Below are 23,817 nucleotides of genomic sequence, written 5' to 3' on the forward strand. Positions count from 1 at the left end.
ATATATATAAATACATATACACACAGATATATATATACATATATATATATATATATATATATATATATTATATATATATATACAGATATATATATATATATATATATATATATATATAATGTATGTATATATATACATATATATATATATATATATGTATATATAAAATGTATATATTTCTGATACATATATATATATATATATATATATATATATTATATATATATATATATATATATATATATATATATATATATATATATATATATATATATATATATATATATATATATATATGTATATATATTCATAATTACATGCATTAATACATAATATTAAAATAAATAAAAATACATATCAAAGGTATGTGATAAATAATAAATTTTAGAATTATATATACAACACCAACTCTAAAATTAGGACTAGAAATATAAACATTATATATACATATATAAAATGTATATATTTATTTTATATATATTCATAAATTCACCCATATATATATGCATAAATACATATTATTAAAATAAATAAAAATGTATGATAAAGAATAAATGTTAGAATTAAATATACAACACTAACTCTATAATTAGGACTTAATACTTTTCCTATTAAAATTAGAAGTTTTTCAAAAAAATGGAAATAAAGTTTCTTATCTAAACGTGTTTTTATATAAAAAAAACTTAATAATGCATACTTTCATTATTGGTTGAAGATTTTATACTGAATATTTGCTTGATAATTAGGGTAAGGTGTTTAAAGTTTTTCAAATAAATAAAAAAATTAGTCTGTGAACAGACTAAATTTAGTCTGACTTTTTATGTTTTATTAATTTTGATATTACTATTATCATCTGAATCTTATTAAAATTAAGTGCTATTTTAACTTAGAAGTAACATATTTAATACAACTTTGCAATTTATTAAAATGGTCATTTTAAAATAAATAAATCATCAACAAAAATAACCTGAATAAACCGAATATACTCTGAGATTTATGTATATTATATACAATTTGATGCAAAATCTAAAAGTTTTAAATTAGCCGCAATAAAAAGAAGTTATAAAACATAACTTTATCATAATATTTTTTTTATACCATCAGCATGCATTCTATTAAGTTTTCGTTGCCTTTTCTTTACGGCAAATTATTTTTGTAATGGCTAGATAATGAGACAATAATTTTCAATGTGTCACTTCCTCAACGTTGTCAAAACAACGTTTAATTAACGTTGGCAAAATAACACTTTTTCAACGTTTTTAACTACCACATTTTCAACGTTGGTATATGTAACGTTGAATTAGCGTTGTTTCATAAATAGCTTAAATACGTTGAAAAAGCAGCTAATGTCTAACGTTGATAAACCTTCAACTTTGCGACGTTTTTACAGTGATTATTTGCGTACTTTTATTCAACGTTGAATAAACGCGGTTTTTTGAGAAGATAATATAAGTTGATATTTATACGCTTATTCAACGTTGAAAATGTGACGTTTAAAAAGCGGTTTATTTTTAACGTTGATGAAGTATAGATTTTGAATCGTCATTAAAATGGCTTTTTGCGTAAGTTGATTCCACGTTGAATAAACGTCTTTTTTTGAGAAGCTAAATTACGTTACAACGCTTCAACGCTTATTCAACGTTTAAATTTACCGCGATTTAGTATACAATAACAAACATTGATTCAACGTTGAAAACGCGTTGTTTTTGTGACTGCAACGCTTTTTCTACGCTGCAACCGGTTTTCAACGTTGATTCAACGCTGACATGTTTGCTGGGTAAGTTGATATTTATACGCTTATTCAACGTTGAAAATGTGACGTTTAAAAAGCGGTTTATTTTTAACGTTGATGAAGCATAGATTTTGAATCGTCTTTAAAATGGCTTTTTGCGTAAGTTGATTCCACGTTGAATAAACGTCTTTTTTTGAGAAGCTAAATTACGTTACAATTTCAACGCTTATTCAACGTTTAAATTTACCGCGATTTAGTATACAATAACAAACATTGATTCAACGTTGAAAGCGCGTTGTTTTTGTGACTGTAACGCTTTTTTTACGCTGCGACCGGTTTTCAACGTTGATTCAACGCTGACATGTTTGCTGGGAATGAATATATATCAGCATTGATTTTTGATTATTACTATTACTTATTTCATAATTACGACTGCATTACCTACAGTTAATTACTGCATTCGAATGTATGCAGTAGGTAGTGCAGGCCAATAAAATAAGTAATAGTATACCATGGAACCTATATAAAGTTTGAAACCCTCTCAAGTTGAAGGGATTTTTTTTTTTTTTTTTATTGCCGTGTAAATATATACACTCTGTAAGTTACCAATAAGGTGTAGATGTAGTTGGGACGAGAAGAAGACTAATATGTCGCCAAGCCCCTCGATAAATTCCGTAAATATAAAGTTTAATTCAAAAATAAGAAATTCCGTTAACTATATAAAATAAACAAACTTTATATAGTCATATTTTTTGAACGTAAGAAATTGAAATTTAACAGAAATTTAAAACTTATCGATGAATATAAAATTATGAAAGAATTGTTCATCAAATATTTTATATTCTTGTTGCTCTCAAATTTGGGGCAGTTGTGACAAAAATTTTATGTAATACTAGTATAAACATATAAATGTTTGGAGCTTGTTCCATGCCTGGAAGTTACCTCAAACTTTCTATATAACAAAATAATACTGAATACTTTTAGGGGTTGCTACGGGTCCTAAAAAATTAAATGCATCCTTAATGTTATCAAAAAAATGTTTTTCAAAAGTATGTCATGTTGGGTCTCAAATGAAGCGAAATAAAAATTTCAAATTATTTTATAATTAAATAATTATTTTATAATTAAATAATTATTTTAGATTTCAGTGAACAGAAAATTACGTTTTTTAAATATAAACGGGAAACAGGAAATTTACAAGTGTTTGTGATTTTTGTTTTTTTTGTCGAAGTTTATATATATATATATATATATATATATATATATATATATATATATATATATATACATATATATGTATATATATATATATATACCTATATATTCATTATATATATATATATATATATATATATATATATATATATATATATATATATATATATATATATATATATATATATATATATATATATATATATATATATATATATATATATATATATATATATATATATATAAAGCAATGTCTCTCGCTATATATATTAGAATTACCTATTTAAAAATTTAATCTTCATTCACTTAAAAAAAAGTCAGTTTTTATCAGTTAGAAAATTATAACTTACTAAGAGTATTTCACATATCAAATATGTACTAAGAGTATATCATATCTTACTAAGAGTATATCGATGGGTAAACTCCAACACCACGTATCTCAAAATTTGGCTGTTTTGAGTTAAGTAGTGAATAAAAAACTATGGCCAATTCTACACCTGGTTCTAACAACACTTATGTTAAATAATACCGGGAAAAGTGTTAAAATTTGGTAAATTTGTTTCCTGTATCTTGTTAGTTGGTAGAACTGAATTCTAACACCACGTATCATGAATTGCTTACATTGAAAACATATGACAATATTAACCAGCTGGTTCATTTCAGCTAATTATTGTTTAATTTGTTAACTGTAATGCAGTTAAGTTAATTGCTTACTAGCTTAGAAGTATAATGAATAGTTTTTAAGCATTCACTTAACCTAGATTTGTAGTTTACTATAGAAAAATTGCTTGTAAAATAAGCGTTCAAGATACGTGTTGTTACAGTTTAGTTTGTATTCTTGCAGGACCAAGATACGTGTTGTAAAATTAATATCTGCTACCTAGCAGTTGAATCATGGATAAACCAAATAGCGAAGATAGTGATTTCATTGATGATGTGATCGGTTTGCTACAAAAAGAAGAAACAGTACGTAAGTAGCTTTTAAAATAAAACTTAAATTCAAATTTCTATAGACCTACTCCATAAAGTGATAGGCCTAGGCCTACTCCTGTATAAAGTATGACTATTTGACAATACTAGCTCAAGTTTAGTCGTTTACAACATTTGAAAGGTATAATAACAAGATATAGTTTTGAACTTTTGGCTAGGCCACAAAAGTTAATAAATTTCTGTCACAATTTATCCATTAAAATTAGTCTATAAAAACAATAATAACACCCTAATATTTTTTCAGGAACTGAGCGGACTACGAACTACTTTGGAAAAACAAATATTTTGAACAGCAATGATGGTACAGGAAATCAAGCTTTTGGACTATTGATAAATGAAGCAGAAGTGATATTTGAAGATGGCCTAGGTATTGAAGACGTCCTACAAGAAGAAGTCACCCTGTCATCCTCTCTGTCGACGAAACGGATTTGAATCAGCCCGGGACAAACCATTAGGATGTTTTACGAGAAGGAGATCAACCTATACCTTTTACTGATTGCTCTCTATACTTAAAAGATAAAGAAAAAACTGCTGCAAAACATTGACAATTGTATTGATAACAATAGCAATAATGAAGAACCTGATGACCCTAATGACCCAGATTTTGTGTTGTAAGATGATGAGATTATGCAAATTAGCCTTGAAAATGACTCAAATATTGGCCTAAATAAAAACGATGCTCAAAATATTTCACAAAAATTCAAATGCAGACTATTTAATTAACGACCTTGCAAGAAAGCCTCAAGATGACTTACAAAACCATGCTCAAAATATCGAAAATAATCCCAATGCAGAAAATTTAATTTGCCAAGAACTTGCAAGAAAACCTCAAGATGATTTGTGTTCTGTTGAGGTGCTTAATGATGAAGGCAGTTATGGCAATCATTGTTATTTGACATAAGTAATTAGACAAATCATTTGTGAACATGGAAACATAAAAGCCTGGGAACATAAAAGCCCGCAAACTTTTGCCCCTCTGCCCCAAACGTGAGAGCACCAAGTTGATAAATTTGTTTTTAATATACTCAACTAGACTTATATTCATCAATAAATTTTAAGTTTTATAGTATCTCGCAGAGTTAATGTCATGCCTTTTATTGCTGATTAATGTCAATGTTTTATTCTTATTGTCAATGAACTACAAGCTTGATGACTATATGAACTTAAGGTGCATTTGAAATTTCAAAAATCAAATTTCAAAAGTTTTTGGCATTAATCTTGATTAAATTACCCCTTCAATCGAAACGTAACCTTTTAGACTCTTGTTAAAGTTTTAGGATTTTTCTATTTGCAGCCAGCATATAATGAACTTCAGTATGGACAATATCAGCGTTAGAGTTGTGCGCTCACGTTTAACTCATTTTTAAGACATTTAATCCAGTTATAAAAATAATACTTAAAATAATATACCTAAAACATTGACGTTAGAATCGTTGTCCAGTTTTTCTTAATTTGTTTAAGACCTGTAATTTAGGCCGTACAATACTGTTAATATAAGTACGTTTTGTTTTCTAAAAGAAAGCTCGAAGATGGAGTTTAAGAAAAATAAAAACTTTTTAACTACAGTTTAATTTGAAAGAAGACGACATCGATTATGTATCGCCATCTATGAGCTTGAAAAATCTTACAAGTAGAAAAAAAGGTTCGATAATATTTTATATAATGGTAATAATATTATTAATATTTGTAAAAACAACAATCAAGGTTATATAATAAAACAAGCATTATGTCGATTTAACTATTGCAAACGTTAACTTTAAGTTAACGCTTGCAATAGATAAATCGGTTGAGTCTAAATTTTAATTTAATATTTAGTTAAATTCAAGATAAAAGTAAAAGTTAAGTTAAAGCTTAACTCTCTTTAAAACATTGTTTAATATCACACGTTAAATGTTATAAATAAGTTTTATACTTAAACCACAACTCAATGAGAATGTACATCGGTTTTGCAAAGCTTGGAAAGAGTGTATTCTTCTTCAGTTTTTATATCTTAATAGAATAGGTCAAATAATGTAGTTTTTGTAGCAATTAGTTTTTATTTTCAAAGTTTTAAAGTAAAAATTAAAATTGAGAACTATGGGTGTTCAAGTAATGGGAAAAATTACTGAAGTAATTTTTAGCATTTTTTTTTTTCAAATTACTTAAGTAACTTAAGTAATTTTAAATAATTTTAGTTATTTTCAAAACATAAAATTGACATACATTTTTGTGTTATAGTACTATGTAAGTGTAACCAAACAAAATAAAATATAACTAAACTTTTAAATTGGAACTTAATAAAGTGATAAAATGATTGACATATAATGTGTCAATCATTTTATCACTTTGTCACTCAATGGTGTTCGCAACATAGTGATAAAAAATCCAGTAGCACTAAAGTATATTTCTGCTTCAACTGATAATGGTGGTAAAGACTTTAATGCATAGTGTAATTTTTTAAACATTTTTTAGCAATCATTTGATCCTTCGAATTCAGCCATTTCTTATTTGATACAGTCCAAAATATTAAAGGAAGCCTTGCTCATCATTAAATTTTGGGCAATGAAATAATGAAGCTCTTCAACCTTACTCTTTTTTTTTAAACGTTCTTTAATTGCAACAATGGATGCTTCACATTCAACTGATGCTTTAGGCTTTAGATCTCTATGGTATTAAAAAGACAACAATAAATGCCTCTTGCTATCATTGGAAGTTCTATTTTCTTTGGATTCTTTAAAATAGAATCTTTTTTAGTTAGATCATACTGATTTGGTGCCTCTAAATATCTTAAATGTCCTGCAATTCCAATTTTTTTCTTTTTCAGAAATTCTTTTTATCATATTAAAAAAAAAGTTATTTTAGTATCTTAGTCTTTTAGTTTTGTTAAAATAAATTCACTGGTTTTTTCAGCTCCAAAAAGAGTATTAACTCTTTTACAACGAATGTCAGCACCAGCTTCAATAATTTCTAAACAATCTCCTGATTGCCTAGCCGTTTTAATCTCATTATCAGTTGGTAGCATTTCCAATGCATTAAAATGCTTCAATGTTTTCCTAACTGCTGGTAAGAAATCTTAAAATCATTTTAGAAATTGAGTTTCAACGTGTTTTTAAAATGTAAGCCAACTCTTTTCAAAATTCATTAAGACAACAGCATTAAAGATTATTATTTCATGGTGACTTTTTAAAAAACTTTACAATCATTTGAATTTTTTGGATAGTGGTTTTAATTCCATCAAGCTCACATAGCTCAACAGCTTCTTTATTAAGTAGTAGTTCTTCCCAATGACAAAAGTTTCATAATTAGTTTCATTATCACCATCATCGACTTCTTCAGTATCCTCATCAGTTGTCACAACAAGAATCTTTATCTTCTAGATCATTTGCTTTTTTATAAAGTATATCAACTACTGCCAAGTGAATTCCATGAGAAAGACGTAATTGATGAGTTGTTTGAGACAATCTTCCAGTTTTTTTCATTGCACTGGCTACATCTGTAACTATTCCAAAAATATGATTATTTAGATTTAAATCATAATCTTTAAGCTTTGTTTCAATCAATTTAAGACTATCTTCAGCCTTCATTGAGCCAATAATCCTTATCATTCCAAGGCATTAAACTGGTTTATCTGACATGTGTAAGTTAGGACATTTATCTTTGATTTTTATTGGAAGTTTATTCATCTAGAGTCATTGAAAATCTATCACCATTCTCAATCATTTTTGACAAATTATAAACCAATTTTTTTTTTTTAAGTTTTGCTCGGTATTCCAAAAGCATTGAAGTCATAGCTTGCCTTGAACTTGCAATTTTAAGACCTTGAGTGCCCAACCTTTTTAAATATCAATACTTTTTGACAATTTATAAATTGGAATAAGATCAACAAATAAGATTAACAGCAACCATTTGAGCCAAAACAAGTTCAAAAAAATATTTCTTGGAAAAACTCGTAATAGTTGAAAGTTGTCTTGGATTAGGATTTGAACTTGAACATAAAGTTGATCCTGACAATGAAGTATTGCTGTTGTTGCTTGTTTTGCATCAAAATTTGATGGACAATATTTACATTAAACAATATTTTCGTCTTTTGTTGAATTTAAAACATGTTTCCAAATTTCAGACATCTTTTTTTTTGAAGGTTTAACCCATTTACTTTCTTTATAAATATTACTAAAAATATATGTGAAACAAAACTAGATGAACAAAAATAATACATATATATATATATATATATATATATATATATATATATATATATATATATATATATATATATATATATATATATATATATGACAAATGTACTAGTAATAAATTGAAAACAAAATAATAAAGAAATTTTGAGATAGCTGGCAACAAATTCCTTGAAGTCCATTGAAGTTGGCTAATTTTGTAAAATAAAGCTGAGAAATTATCAAAATGTAAACTAAAAAAACATTAATATTTAACTTTAAGCACTTATTACGAGCTTACAATATATTGCAGACTTTTGTTTTAAAATTGTTATAAAATAGAAATAATCTTTTTATATTTTCTATATCAATGAAATAGAAAAAATGTCATTTAAAATTTGATTACATTGGTTGTTTAAAAATTGAACGCAAGTAGTTTAAACATCAAACATAAGCAAAGTCAATTAAAAAGAAACCACTGCAAAATTGATATTATTTTAAAATAATATCAATTATTGTAATGCCATTTAAATTACAGAAGTCATAAATGTCTTAGTTACTGTAAATTTTCACTATTTTATATGACACTATTATAAAAAGAATTCTTTAAAAATGATTACTTCTGCTTTTTTTTTTATTATATTCTTAAAGAAAGTATTAAAAGAAAAAAAGTATTAAAAAAAAGAAAAATATAACAAAAAAACTAATTAAATGAAAACAATTAATGTATTGAAGAAAAAAAATTTAAGAAAAACATTGAATAAACAGAACAACTAAAAGCAAAGTTAAAAGAAAAAATGTTTGTGATATATTTGAAAATGAAAAACTTAAATAAGTTATTAAAAGAAAACAAGATCTTATGTTTTCAATGCGTTTTTGCACATTATCTAAAATAGAAAGGGCATCATTGGAAGATCCTTCCCTGATATGGCAACCGTATTCTATACAAGGACGGATTTGAGATTTTTAGAGAGAGAAAATAGAATCCGGAGTAAGAAAGTGTCAAGTATGATAAAGAGATGCAACTTTAGCAGATGCTAATTTTGCAAATGATATGATGTATAGTTTTCTAGAAAGATCAGAAGAGTTAATCCTAGAAGATGAAGGGTAGATGACTCATTGAGTACATTACCATTTATAAACATAGGAAGATCTAAATTATTGCGATAACAATCGGCTGAAAAAAGTTTGCCACTGTGTGCACCATGCTGTAGCAGAAGTGAGATCCTTTTCAAGGTCAAATGCCCCCTCCAAACAATCAGCTTCTTATGAAGACAAGAATAAGTGGTAGTATCATCAGCGAAAAGTACACTATTAAAGAAAGTAATTTTGTTTTAGTATGGTTTTTACATGCATTTACAAAAGCCTTTTTTATCATTTAAATCAAGAAACATTTGTTTGAATATTAAAAACACTTTTTAAAGTTTCGAAAAAAATTTCTAAGTTTTACTGATATATATAATCTAATAGAATATATAGAATTATTTTGTTTATCATAGTTTAATTTATTATTATAGTAATAATATCATATTTTTAATATTAAATGCCTAATATTATAAATTAAATAAGATAATAAATTCATATTAGGTATTTAATAATGATTTAATGTAATAACTTATTAAATACTTAATACAATATTATTAATTTTAAAGGTTTAAAAAAAGAAAAGTTAATATAACTTCTATTTTATTTTTAGTTCCTTTTTATTTTAATTTCCTCAAGTTAATACGTTTTTTTATAAGTAAATAAATTTAATGAACTAAATTAAGAAAAATTCACTATTTTGTATTAATCAACCCTTGGAATTAGGGTCAGCATTCGGCAATGCTGACCTGAAAGTGTTTTAGGTCGGCAAAAAATTGGCGACCTCGTTTCTATGTTTCATGGTCAAACCTTTGTATCAAATAATTTTTGCCAACCTGATGCCAACTTCTAAAAGATTGAGGTCAGCAAATTATTGCCCACCTCATTTTTTTTTAATTCCGAGGGTTGATTAATATAGATAACTGTTTACAATCATCAAGTTATTGCATATTATTAAGACCGTTTTCCACAAGACAAGATTTTTTTGCTGATGCGCAGATAAAACATTTCTGCTAATATTGCTGATCAATCAATTTGCTGCAGCAAAAAAAAAAAGTTGATCGTTATGAGTGAAAACCAATCATATTTAAGTAGTATATCGCGTAAAGTCAACAGTAAAAAATGCGAAAACATGTTGTTTCTTTTAAATGGCAACAACAACAATGAACAACATTAAACAAAATGCTCAACTTGATGTTCTTATTTACTTAAAACTCACCCTGAAAATTGGCAAGCATTAGCAAATTCATCAAATAAAGATGAATTTACTAATGCTGTCAGTTGCGAAAGTTTCACTTCACAAGTAGGTTTATTTTCTTTCAGAGTTGAACCATTTATTACTTCTTGCAGTAACTGTTTTTCAACAGAAGTGTTCCTATGAGACGTTAGCATTTATTTTCTTAAACATTCTAAAAAAATACAATACAGGTATACATCAAAAACTTTTTTTTATATTTATATATATATTTTTTCAAAAGCGAACAGTGTAAACTTATAGCTGCCATTTTTTATTGATAACGAAAATATTAGCGCGACAAATAATGTGCAAATCAAAATGGCATTTTGTCATGATGAAAAAATTGTGGAAAAAGACCTTTAATTATCATTAATTTTCATGCACTTTGCAAATGCATTCATGAAATAATGTATTGGAATAATAAAAAAATGAATAAATTCAATAAGCATGCTTAATATATCTAATAATTTATTAACTAGAATAAAAGTTATTTAAAAATAAATCTCTTTTATAATTAATAAAAGATTATTTGACTAAAAAAATAATTTTAAAATAAAACACCCTTATTTGACCATATACCTCTTAAATTAGACGTTTGTCAATAAATAAACAAACGTAGACGATTGTTAAAAAAACGATTTGTCGCACCCTGGTGATCAAATGTTAAGCAATGGATCAACCTGTTTGTCGGCTATATCAGGTGGAATGTAATGAGTGGAATCAAGAGATAGTATTGATGAAAAGTTTGTTGCAAACAATTCAGCTTTGTTTTTAGGTGTGGTGACAAAATTTGAACCATACAAGAAAAGTGGAGCTTAATTTTTGAGATGAAATACAAGATTTGGCCTCAGATTAGCTCGCGTTGGCGTTAGACAATATTAAAAAGGTATCTGTTTTCTGGAGAGTTGTTTTGCTGATAGATATGGAAGTAATGGTTTCAATTGAAAATTGCAGCAGCACAATGTGAGGAAAACCATGGAGAAAAGTGAGATTTAACTTGGAATTGTAGAGAGAGAATAAAAGATTCCATGTCAGCTTGAATCCAAGAAGTTATGTAAGAAATACATTTGTCTGCAGGAAGACAAAAGGTATCTACCCAAGGGCAATCATGAAGAAAATCACGGAAAAAGTCCCAGTCAGCTTTATAGTAGTTGTAAGAGGTACGATGATAGGGGGATTCTGATGATGAAGAAGAATGATATAATAGTTTTAGAAAGATCAAATCGTGATCAGAAGCACCTAGGGGTGAATGTGGAGAAACTTAGCACTGACTAGGGTAATACGACGTAAATAAATAAAATATGACACAAGTCAATTAAAGAAAGTAAACCATTCGGGTTTTCTGGAAAGCAAATTAGAAAGTTGACTGTTTAAATTAAAGGTTTAGAAAGTTGTGGGTCTAAAGGCCTGCAGAGTCCTGGCACTCGAGCCAAGCCATTCAGTGGCTGATGGATAAAGAGGGCTCGGTCAATTTGATCAGAAATAACATCAAAAAGAGTGCAGTCTTGGGATAAAGGTGAGCTATATAGAACAAAGAGAAAGACAATAGAGTGAAGTAGTGCTAAACGAAAACACATAAAGGAAAAATTGGTGTATTCCAACCTAGTTTTCCAACGAATGAGTGAATTCCTACGAATTTAAATGTCCAGGCCAAGAAAGTGACTATTGGAGTGTTGAACCATCAACACAAAGATCACAAAATGAGACAGCTAAACTCAAATTAGTCTCACAAAGAGCAAGTAGATCTGGTGAACTTTGCAAGAGATAAGACTCAACAGTAGAAAAGTTACTTCAAAGACCACGAGTATTAGGGAATGATAAGTTTAGAGAACTTGGTGATGACGATAGTTTTTTGTGTTTTATAGTTTTTGATACTTAAGTCATTTTTAAATTTGTTAAAGAACTTGACTTAAAGCATAGATAGTACTCAGTACCTTATTTAATAGCCCAAGCAATTGCCTCATTACTATTAATCAACCCTAAGCCTTAACAAAGGGACATTACAAACAGGGATGGATGGTCCATGCGCAAAATGGCACTGTTAGTACTCTGATATTTTACAGCTGTTAATGGAATCAGTCTCTCTGAGAGCTACCACAGAGTTTGGGAAACCTGATTACCAGTCGGCCTCAGAACCTTAAAACTGAGTAGAGCTGTACCCTCATTAAGAGATAAAAGAATGAGTTGCCTAGTCATAAAAACAGAGACACAAAACCCATGCATTGAGTCAAAAAGATCCAGCATTTAACATCCTAAACTGGAAACAATGTGTTAAAAATACATTTGCGTTAGCTTGATGAAGAAAGGGTTCGGGGCTGGTTAACAGATTAAATCTGTTTACCCCTTTATAGGTACATATATATATATATATATATATATATATATATATATATATATATATATATATATATATATATATATATATATATATATATATATATATATACATACAGTATCTCAAAAAATTATCCGACCAAACATTTTTTTAAATATTTTTCCTAAAAAAAGTGTTGTATTTTTGTGAATTTAGATTTTTTTGATAAACTCAGGATTAATAATATTAAAAGAACATGTTTTTAAATAGGTTTTATTTATTTTAATGTAAAATATGTATCACAAAGTTTTCAGTCTTAAAATAAAGGAACTTAGGTCGTTTTTTTATTGTCAAAAAAATATTCGACCAAACACATTATTTGTTTCATAATAAATTATTATATAAAAAAACAATTATTTTAATACTTTGTTGGACCTCCCTTTGCTTGGGTTACAGCTTGTAGACGTCTAGGCATTGATTCAACTAATTATTTTATTTCTTCTGGTTGAATCTTTTCCCAAGCTTCTTTAATTGCCACTTTGAGGTTATCTTTTTTGGAAAATGACCGATCTCCAATTTTTCGGCCTAAAATTTCCCACAAATGTTAAATAGGATTAAGGTCCGGTGATTGTGCGGGCCATTCCAAGACCTCGACATTATTTTCAGCAAACCACTCCTTGGTTTTAGTGGCACTATCCTTGGGATCATTATCTTGCTTAAATGCAAAATCAGATCCTACCCGAAGTTTTCGAGCAGATGACTTCAAATTTTGCTTTAATATGTTTCTGTATTGCTCCTGATCCATTATAGTATCAATAAATTGGAGTTTTCCGACACCCTTCCAAGCCATTGAACCCCATACCATCACGTTACCACCACCATACTTGACAGTTCCTCTCACGCAGCTTAATTTGTAGGCTTCTCTAGCTTTTCTCCAAACTTTTTGGGCTCCATCAGATGACTTTAAGTTGAATTTCGATTCATCGCTCCACAGTATCTTTTTCCAGAAACTTAACGGCATGTTTTTGAAATTCTGAGCAAACTCCAATCTTCTTTTCATGTGTTTCTTACTCAAATATGGTTTATTATGCACAAGTCGTCCTTGAAATCCCTGGTCTCGGATTCGATTTCTGATTGTCTGATGGGATAATTTGATTCCATAATTCTCTTCAGCTTGCTCAGCCAGTTTTTGAGCAGAAATCAAGGGATTTTTCTTGACTTGTATAATTAAGTTTCTATCAAAACTCTTAGAAGTCTTTTTTTTGCGACCCTGCCTTTCTTTTGTGGCTGTTGTTTCGATCAAATTATACTTCTTCATTTTGTCGGATACTGTATTATGAGGAATTCCAGTCTCTTGCTGCACCTGATGATAGGTTTTACCCTGATTGACTAGATAGACAGCTAAATTTCTCTGAGAAACAGTCCAGTGACGTTTACTTCCAACCATTTTACTTAAAAAAACATGAAACCTTTTTTTTGTACGAAACTTTTTTTTTTTACTACAAAAAAACAGTTTTTTGTTATGCAATTTCATCAATTGTATAAAAATTTGCTAAAATATTTCAACAAATTTCACATAAAATTAATTAAACTTACTTAAATATTGCTTGGTCGGATAATTTTTTTACAAGCTTATTTGATACTAAGTTTCTTTTAGGACAAATAATAAACCAAATGAAGCATGAATCAAAAAATATGAACACTAAATAACATACTATAACCAATAGAATTAAAATGACAGTAAAAAGTAAATATTGCTATTAATTGTTTTTAGTATAATTTAGAGCGTAAACATTTTTTTTTGGGAAAAACTTGGTGGTCGGATAATTTTTTGAGACACTGTATATATATATATATGTATATATATATATATATATATATATATATATATATATATATATATATACATACATATATATACACCAGCCTTGTTTTAAATTAAAAAATGTTTAACGCATTAGCCTAATGTGAATTTGACATTAAAGAATTTTCTTTATTTTTAAAGACATAAACTTTTTTAATTTACTGTAATATTAATTACAGCAAATCAAATAAATGTTAAATGAATGTTGAAATGCTATTATGGATTGTTTATTTTTTTAAATTTTATTAAATTAATTAATCAAATTTAATGTTACATTTTTAAAAATGTTTGTTATAAACAATTTTTTTTTCTAGATATTTGTATAAATGAATTAAAATATGTTGAATTTGTTGTTTCTTAAATTTCTAATTGCAACTTTGCAACTAAAAGTGAAAATAAAAAAAATTAATTTTAAAAAATTTAGCAAGAAAAATTACTTAAATTTATTTACTTTATTTATTAAAAGTTACTAAAAAAAAAAAATTACTAAAAGTTATATTGCTGTATATACCGTTTATTAAAAAATAATCGCTGAGCTTTAACTTGCGTCACAAAAAAAAAAAGTTTAACATATGTTTTGTGCAAGTTTTTTATGCAGCGTTGGAACACGTTTTCAAAAAAAAATGTTTTTGAAGGAAAACCAAAAAAATAATTGTCATAAAAATGAGCTAATTTTTCTTAAAAATAAATAAAATTTAACAATATTTATAAATATTTTTAAATAAATTTGACAGTTATGTTAAACCAGACCATTAACTTTAATTTTATTAAACTAAAATATATCTTTTTTATGAGAATAAAATTATATTTTTATTAAATTAGGTTTAAATTAATTCATATATTTTTTTATCAGAATTAAATTTTATATTTATTATGATCTTTGCTTTAAGCTTGTATAAGTTTTTTTCATGCAAAAAAATTTATCTTTACAATAAATTAAAAACAAAATAAAATTAAAATATCATAATGTAAAAAAAAGATGTGCAAAATAAAATTTAACTTTTCATTATTAGTTTATTTTTTATTACTACATAGAAATTAAGCAAAAAAATTTTTAATTGCAATCAAAAGTTGCATATTCTTCTGCTCGCAAGATGATAAATAAAAGTTTGTATTATATATTTCTTTTATGGTTTTTTTTTTTTTTTTAAGTTTCGTTTAACAAAAAAACATTAGTCATTAACTATAAACAATTTCGTATACAAAATAAATAAATAAATAAAACTTTTTAAAAATAGCTTTCTATTCAATCGACTAAAAAGTAGAAAATATCTTTTATCTGTTTCTGGTACTCGTGGAAATCATGTACTTAGTAATAATCACTTTTGTAAAGCCAATACTGGAAGACATTGAAGGCAATTCATGTACGTATGTAAACAAACAAACTCATCGAAGTAAAGGAATAGAAAGTTTGGCGCTTTTAGCTTTATGTACATTTAAAACGAATTTGATTTTGAAACCATCTGACTTAAAAGGCGCCAAACTTTCTATTCCTTTACTTCGATGAGTTTGTTTGTTTACATACGTACATGAATTGCCTTCAATGTCTTCCAGTATTGGCTTTACAAAAGTGATTATTACTAAGTACATGATTTCCACGAGTACCAGAAACAGAAAAAAGTTATTTTCTACTTTTTAGTCCATTGAATAGAAAGCTATTTTTAAAAAGTTTTATTTATTTTATTTTCTACTTTTTAGTCTTGATAAAATTGAATTATTGCACTTATTGATTATGATTAATATTCAATAAAAATTTATTTTGAATTCTGTATATAATAATTAACAAAAATATTTGGAGCATATTTTTTTTTATTATTTATTTAAATGTTGGTTGGGTCTTCTTCTCGGTTGATGTATTTGTTCTTTTTTGGACGCATTTTTATTTGTCTAAAATTAACAAGTGGAATATTTGTAAAATTTTTAAATAAATTTATATTGATACTAAACACTTTTTGATGCCCCACCTCCCAACGGGGAGGTGGGGCATCGTAAATCTAAAATACTTATTGAATCAAATGTAACAAATATAGCTATTGTTAGTCGGCAAAAGATTATTTGTAAAATTTCAGGGCTGTACGATCAAAAGAATTGCTTCAAAAAGCGCTGTGAAGTTTTGGCCTCCACAAAAAAAAAAATGCAGACTCGTCATTGAGTGAATAGATAGCTATAAAAGCGTTAGTCATTAACTATAAACAATTTTGTTTTCTGCTAATAAATATTTCAATAAATAATTCGCTTAGGGATCGTCCACAAATTATGCAATGCTAATTTTAAAAAAAAAATACAAGTTGGAGATCTTAAACTCTTTTAGGCATCAATTTTTATTAAACTTAATGGGCTATTTTGATTTTTAATTTAACTTAAGGCTCTGCGAGGGAAAACTTTTTTGTTTGATGTATTAGTAAAATTTAGTGTTGCGTAATTTATGTACAACCCCTAATAGAGAATAAGTTTTCTTAGTTTTTAATTTTATCTGAATTTTTTTCATAAGTAAATAATGCCTATATCTAACATAATTGCCATTCAAAATTTTGTAACTTTTTTACATAATCATCATTCAAATGGTAAAGTTTTTGTAAAACTAATTACTTTGTTCATCTTACCATTAATTGACTAATTTAAAAGTTAAATAATGATAAAAAATCGCTTTATTATTAAAATTGCTTTTGTAAATATGTATGTAAAATATGGCGTAAGTAACATAGCTTTACATAAATGTAAGTTGCCGGCAGCATAACGCTTTAAAACAAGGCCTGCATATATATATATATATATATATATATATATATATATATATATATATATATATATATATATATATATATATATATATGGCGTGTTTCACTGCAAAAAATGATTAATAAGTCAATTTTTAATCTCTTTTTTGTCAATTTTTAACAGATGAGTATTGAAGTAGACACATGAGAGACATAAAGTTTATTAAAAGTATACTTTTAATAATAAAGTTAATTTATTTAAGTTGTTTTAAGGGTTTAATGGAAAGTTATTGTACTCTTTAATGTCATATGATAAAAAATGCATCATTGTAAATTTTTACTTTCATTGTGAACTTAATTGCATAATATAAATTATTTTACTCTTGAAATGAACCTGCCATCTTCAATTATTTTTCCGTAAAATATTTTACTTTAAAGAAATTATTAACTTATTAAAGAAAATTTCAAGAAATTAACGAAAGAATTTTTAAAATTTTCATTTTTATTTTTTTTTCCTAAGGTTTTGTTAAAGAAATGAAATTTAAATAAATGTATGTGTTGATATTGATAGTTTTGATAAAATAGTTTGATTAAAGATGCTTATTTAAAGCACATTTTAGTTTTGAATTGTGTAATGTAAGTTAAAGCTTTGTAAAATAACCTGAAAATTTTGGCACTTTTTTAAAAATGTTTTTATTATTTATATTTTTATTATAAAATGAATAAATAATTTTTTTAATTTTGTTCTTATTCTTCAAAAAATAAACTGTTTTTGATTTAAAAACTCATGAATTTTGATAAAAAATAGAGTGACCAATTATTTGTATAAACTTTGAACAAGTGGAATTTCAATTGCAATTGTTTTGTTTTGTAACTTAAAAACTATAACATTTCAATGTTACTGATATTGTGTTTAAATAATGACTGTAATGGGTATGTTAATAAACTTATTTAGATATAAAATAAATGTTTATATTTTAAGGCAATTTAAATAATTGACACTGTTGAAATTTCCGGCTGTTTTAATAACGGTAATCGTTATTTAAAAGTTTTAATAAGCGTTCTTTAAAAAGAAAGAAAAATAGTTTTTCCAGTCTCCTAGAGTTGCATATCTAAATTAAACTAATCAGTCTTGATCTGGCCTTGCAAATTGTCTAAAATTACCTCATGTCATAAATAGGAAAACACATGGCATTAAATTTGAAGACATCTCATCATCATTTCCATGCCTTTAATTATATTTAATGCGTGATAGCCACATGTGGATTTACTAAATTTACTAATCATCAAGTGTACTTTTTAACCTGTCACAGCCAATAAACTTTCTGTAAATTATCAGCTCACCAGTTTGTTTTGTTGCAGAGATATGAGCTGATTTTGGTAGAAATTTTTTTAGTAATCCCACAGTAACATAAGTGATGCAGTGATGTAAAAATATCTTTAGAAATGATCCAAGTCACATATTCTAACATATTCTACATATTCTATATTACTTATTTCTTTTGTTTACTACAAAAAATCCTTTATTAAAGTTTACCTTTCTTTGTAAACAAAAAACTTCATTTACTAAACAAAGAATAAATGATTTTAAAAACTGAATTGACTATTTATTTAATAAATATATTACTATTTAACTAACGTGTATTTTGTTAGAAAAAGTACATATTTGTATAAATTGAAAAAAAACTATACAAAATACTCTTTGATAATTTAAATAAAGTGTGTTTATTATGAACAATTGTTTGAAGTCCAGGCTCAAGAGACTTCTGAAGAATCTTTAATTAAATTTAAGTGCCTTTAATAAGGGCAAATCTGTTATTCTAACCTACGCAGAAACTATACGTAGATAGACAAGACATCCAACCACACATACTTTCTGTAAACACCTGGTATATATATATATGTTTTGAGAGTGTAACGTAATTAATGTAACTGCTACAGCATACGGCTCTCAGTGGCTTGTGATCTCAAATCCATCCTTGTATGTAATACTGTTACCATATCTGGGGCGGATCTTCCTATGATGCCCTTCCTCTTTTTGACAAAGTGTAAAAATGCATTGTAAACTTAATTGGGTCTGCTCTTGCAGCCAACCTCCAACCATTATCATATCGTTGTAATGTTGCTTCTCTTTCTCTTTTCTATAAAAACTATAATGAGCACTGCTCTAAAGAGCGTTTCTTGTGCCATCTACTAAAATTCATTCTCGTGTTACTCGTCACTCAAGTCTCATCCATTTACTGTAACTGTCCTTAAGTGCTCCAAAAATTTAGTTCTAGTTTTTTTCCTCAAACATCAGTTATTTGGAATTTGCTTCCTTCATCTTGTTTCCTGATTCATATATCGACCTCAAAGACTTCTAGTCGGCAAAAAATCCCCAACCTCGTTTCTATGTTTTATGGTCAAATTTTTGTTTTACATTTTTTCTGCCGACCTCATACAGATTAAGGTTGGCATTGCCGACCTGATTTTTCCTAATTCCAAGGGCTCCTATTATGTGATTTTTATTTGACTAATATAATAACATAACAAGGTTCTTTTGTGATGTTTTAAGACAACTTAGTTGGAAATATTTAAACGTGTCGAATACTTGTAAAAATATATATTAATACTAAAAAAGATATTAAGTTATTTAAGATCCTTTATTACAGGCAGGTATATGTTTAAATCTGATTCATTGTTATAAATTAATGTCTAAGTTGATTGCAAACATAGAGATCTATAGGCAAAAATGTGAACAAATAATAGGGTGAATTTATCTGAAAAATCTAATTACCATTTAAGTTAGAGGCTCATTATATTTGATGCACAAAAGTTACAAGAGGAAAAATTATTAGGATATTAAACATGTTATGAAATGAAAAGGTTTAAATATATGAAAATTTTGTTTTGTTCAATTTTAATATTTCTTCAACATAAAAACTTATTTTTCTCCATTAGATGAATACTACTTTAAAAAAAATTAGAAGTCTCTCGATATATGTCAGACATGCTCAATTGGCGAAGTTTAATACTTCAACTATAGAATCTAAACCTTATGAATTTCGTTTGGGCATAATTCCAGCTCTTGGTGTTGCTGTTCCTTGTACTTATATAGGAGCTATGCTTGCAAAATATGGTGCAGAGTTTCTAGAAGAATGGAATATATTCACCCCAGAAGATGATGACGATGACTGAACATACTTATTATTTGCAGTTTAATGTATTTCCATGAGGAAACCTTTTTGTGATATATGATATATATGTCCTAATATTCTTACTGTATTTTGGTTTAGCCTTTGTATTTTAGTTTTTCGTATATTTATTTAGAATAATTTATTTTTTTAGTTAATTCATTTTTAAAATTATTTTTAAAATTGTTTCATTATATTTTACGATTTTTATTTCTATTTTTCTTTGCTTTTATTTCTTTTACTACTTGTAACTATTTTTTACATTTTTATCAATTTTTATTTGTTATCATTCATTTTAATTTCTGATTAAATTCAACGAAAATATACAATCGTTTTTTTTTTTAATTTAGATGGGATTTTTCGTTTAGCATGATTTTGATGCTTCAACACAAATGTTTAATCTTTTAAAGATTAAACATTTGTGTTGAAGCATCAAAACTTGCAATAGTTTTATACCATTTTTGTTCAGTCTTTTTGCCCTGCTAATCAAGAACACCCTTAGTACAGAAAGATAGATTTCGAGATATTTGCTAAAAACTGTATAATATTCGGCTAATGTGCTTATATATTGTTATATTCGTTTTGACTTTAGGGCTAATTTTCTTTTATATAAGACTTCCTTGATTTTTTTTACAGGTTCAAAATTTTATAATGAATCATATTCAACATCTAACAAAAAAAACCCAATTTTTGCACTTAAGGTGTATGAAGGTTCATACATAAAATTATTTAACATATAAGCTCACTCAAAACCATCTAACAAGCTTTTTATTGGAGCTGTGATATCTGCAAGAATGTTTAACAACAATATCAATTGCCAGCAATTCACGGCCACATACAATCAACTCTTGATGGGAAGTAGCGTTCAATGTTCAAATGGAAACTGCAGCAACAGAGATAAAACTCATATATTAAAAGTTTTAGGCAATTCTTTTACTCTCTCCAGTACTAAAATCAGTGGCGGATCCAGCATTTTTTGATCTTTGAGATTTCTAACTTCCAGACATGAAGGTAACTCCAAACATTTATGTTTATACTTATGTCAAATAATGAGAGTTTGCAAATAATTGCGATGATTTAAATGCTGGGAATAAAAAAGCCCCAAAATTTTTGCTACACCTGCCCCAAACGTGAGAGTAGCAAGTTGATGAAATATTTTTGTAATATTCTCAACTAGACTTATATTCATCGATAATTTTTAAGTTTCATAGTATTATCTCTCAGCGTTCAAAAATTATGACGATATAAAGTTTAAACCCCCCTCAATTTGAGGGGGTTGTAAATTTTTATATGGTCATAATTTTTGAACGCTGAGAGATAATACTATGAAACTTAAAAATTATAGATAAATATAAGTCTAGTTGGGAATAGTCGAAAAAATATTTCCTCAAATTGTTGCTCTCACGTTTGGGGCAAGTGTTGCAAAAATTATAGGGCTTTTTTGTTCCCAGCCTCCAATCATCGCAATTTTTTGCAAACCCTTATTATTTGATATAAGTATAAATACAAAAATGTTTGGAGTTAGCTCCATGTCTGTTAGTTAGCTATCTCAAAGATTAAAAAATGCTGGATCCGCCACTGAAAATATCTAATTGAAATTGAATTATTAAGGGAATATGATTTGTTGGTGACTACGTTTATGCAGGTATTCCAAATTGCAGCATTCTACTTTAATACAAAAAAGCTTTGATCTTATATATTGCTGGATACGTACATTAAAAAAAGATTAACTGCATTAAATGTCAGCATGCACTAGTACTTCCTTTTTATTTTAAATAAAATAGCTTTTTAAAATTCTAAGAGAATGCTTGATTAAATCAACCATAAGTGTTATTATCATATGCAAAGAAACTGAAAGGTGTTTCCAAAGATTGCTTGCTTCAATAGATGGCCACTAGGGGTGTTCAGAAATCAAAAAATTTAGAATTTGAAAAACCAAACCGTCTAGATTTGAAGCAAATATGTTTAAACTTACTCTCAAAAAATTTCAGCACCATTGAACCACTCTTTCCTTGCCCTCAAATCACATGTTTGGAAAAAAAGGGACCCAAAAATGACCAGTAGAGCTAATGGAATTATAATTGAGTCCAAGTACCAAGTGTGCTTGTAAAGCGAATCAAGCACAGCATCAAATGCTTTTGGATTCAAACAAATATTTTTGAATTGAAGCATCTGATGAATAGCTTTATATCTAAGTCGGGGGCCTTTGACACAATACTCTCTTCTAAATACCACTTGGCATAAAAACAGACCACAAACTCCGCGATAAGCTTGAGTTCTTTTTTGAGATCATTGCTTTTTGAACGAAGTCAAGTTGAGAAAATAAAAGTTGCATTTTCAGATAGTAAATTGCTTAACCAAGAAAAAGGGTATTGTGGATAGCTCCAGTTTTCCTAATTTTATAAACAGAAAGTGATTGATAAGTCACAACTAATTCAGTCAGCTCTCTTCTGTCATCACGTTATTTTTTCCTAAAAATTCATAGAAACTTTTCACTTACACTACATCACCTCGTTCCAGTCCTCCTTCCAGTTAAACTTGCAAAGATCACTTGTGACATATCTAAAATTAGGATGTTTAAGTAGGCTCTTAAACTTTTGAAATAATAAGTTTTCTGGTCCTGTAGTCAACTCATTTGTTGCATGTTTCCAAAAATGCACCATTCCTTATTCTGTTATGTGATGCCTGCATGCAAATTTTAAAAGACATTTATTTAAATCGTTGGATATATTTATGATTGAACTATTTTTGATCCCGGTATTACTTGCAGTTGTATCAAAACAAAGACCTCCTACTTTTGATTTAAGTTTATATTCCTTTAGTAGGTTCAAAATACTTGCATATTGATCCTCACCAGAAGAGGAAGTTTAAGGAGGAACACCTAGTTGCGTCTCACCCTCAATGTTTACAAGGACTGCCTGCCAGTCAACCTTGAACTTTTTTGCTGCATTAATTTCATTAAGAGTTTTACCATCAAAATGTATAACATATGGATAAGGAAAAGCTTCAATTGCATTTTTTACATCCTCTTTTTCTAAGGTTGACATATTTTCATTTGTTAATTTTATTTTTCTAAAGGCTGTTGATTTACTACAATGTATATCTGTAAGTTCGACACCAGCTTCAATTAAAATGGCACTTGTCACTTTTTGCAAACATTTGGCGAAACATACCTTAACGTAGCCATTAGAGCAACGTTTCCGACATACACATCAATTGGAATTTCTGAAGTTACTGTACTGTTAGATTGAGATGGTTCTTTATGATAATAGTTATTAGGCTTAAAATCAGAATCATAAGATGAACCAGAACTCAAATCAAAATAGAGTTCAATTTCATAA

The sequence above is a fragment of the Hydra vulgaris genome, chromosome 12 (genome assembly GCF_038396675.1).
Source record: "Hydra vulgaris chromosome 12, alternate assembly HydraT2T_AEP".
Classification (NCBI taxonomy): domain Eukaryota; kingdom Metazoa; phylum Cnidaria; class Hydrozoa; order Anthoathecata; family Hydridae; genus Hydra; species Hydra vulgaris.